Here is a 1489-nt window from a genome sequence, read left to right as displayed (position 1 = left end):
TAATCATGAAAGTCTCTGTAAACTTTCATTAAAATTAATTAATTTATTTCTGTCTTGAAACATTTTATTTTCCCCTGTAAGATTTTAAAGTTCTTCACCCAGAAATTCTTAATAAAATGTAGTACAGTAACAAGGTTTACCCCTTAACTTTAAATAGTTTATAATTTGACTCCATATTGGTGGTAACACAATCATTTATTGCTCTTACATAATTTATTCCCAATATCTGATATTACAAACTTTTGGGTCTTTGAGATATGCAGGATCCTTGTATATGTTGTTGTTGTTGTTGTGTGCCGTCGAGTCGCCTGCGACTCATAGCGACCCTATGTACAACAGCCCTAAACTCCGCTCTGTCCTGTGCCAATCACACTGTCTCCGACACTCCCATCCCAATTATCCCAATCACTGAATCAATCCACCTCATAGAGGGCCTTCCTCTCCTGCGCTGTCCCTCCACCCTTGTATATAACTGAAATAAATCCCAATTTTTGAGACCTCTTAATTGTTTTTGTGATTTCTTTTTGTTCCTTTCCACAAAGGCCTGTTATGTGCCTTCCATATATGCATCCAGAAAATCTATACATTCTTATAATCTACACATTTTTCACACAAGATATATTTTTTTAAGAGGTTCCTTATAAGGATTCTCCACTGGAATGGGAAAACCGTCATGGTTTGTCACCTGTTTATACTGGGAGCAAGCTCTTTTCCATAGCACTGAGTGAGTCCTGGAATCTCTGAGGCCGAGTGCAGCTGTTACCAACTGTGTCATTTTTTTTATTCTCAGAGCACCACAGAGTGTCACCATACTTGTCATTGCTCCTGGTTCTAAAATTATTTTTTTTAAAAAAAGAATAAACATACCTTGCTAAAAAAAAAAGTGTTCACCTTTTGTGTCCATCTCCCTTAAGTAAGTGCATCCCAGCCCTTAACTGACTGTTAATAAAACATATCCACCTTCTAAGTCCCAAATGTTTTAAATAAGAGGTCCCCTAGACACATTGTTAATCAATCGGAACTGTCCTTCCAATCCCAAATGCTTGAAATAGATAGATCCCAGCCCCCAACTAACTGTTAATCAAAAAGACCCACCTTCTGAGTCTCAACTGTTTAAATAAGAGACTCTCAGCCTCTAACTGATTAATAACTATTATTAACTATTAATAAAAAAGTTCCTCCTTTTCAGTCCCAACAGCTTTAAATAAGAGGTTCCCAGATCCTAACTAAATGTTCATCAAGGCTCACATTCTGAGACTTAAAAGCTTTAAATTTGAGGTTCCCAGTACCAAAACACTATTAATAAAAATGGTCCACTTTCTGGGTCCCAACTGCTTTAAATAAGAACCTCCGAGGTGCCCATCAACAAACGAATGGATACAGAAGCTGTGGTATATTCACACAATGGAACACTATGCTGCACTGAAAAACAAGGAACTCATTCAATATTATTCAAAATGGGTGAGCCTGGAGGACATTATGCTGAGTG

The 1489-nt window shown here is 37.2% G+C and overlaps 1 pseudogene; it reads right to left on the bottom strand.

Moving 5' to 3' along the window:
* Positions 1–213: 213 nt before the first annotated feature.
* On the bottom strand, positions 214–820 carry LOC102844879 (annotated as a pseudogene).
* Between the last annotated feature and the right edge of the window lie 669 nt (positions 821–1489).

The sequence above is a fragment of the Elephantulus edwardii genome, unplaced genomic scaffold (genome assembly GCF_000299155.1).
Source record: "Elephantulus edwardii isolate Elephantulus edwardi_28Jun2011 unplaced genomic scaffold, EleEdw1.0 scaffold00355, whole genome shotgun sequence".
Taxonomy (NCBI): Eukaryota; Metazoa; Chordata; class Mammalia; order Macroscelidea; family Macroscelididae; genus Elephantulus; species Elephantulus edwardii.
Note: the sequence above shows the minus strand (reverse complement) of the source record. Positions and strands in the feature narration are given on the sequence as shown.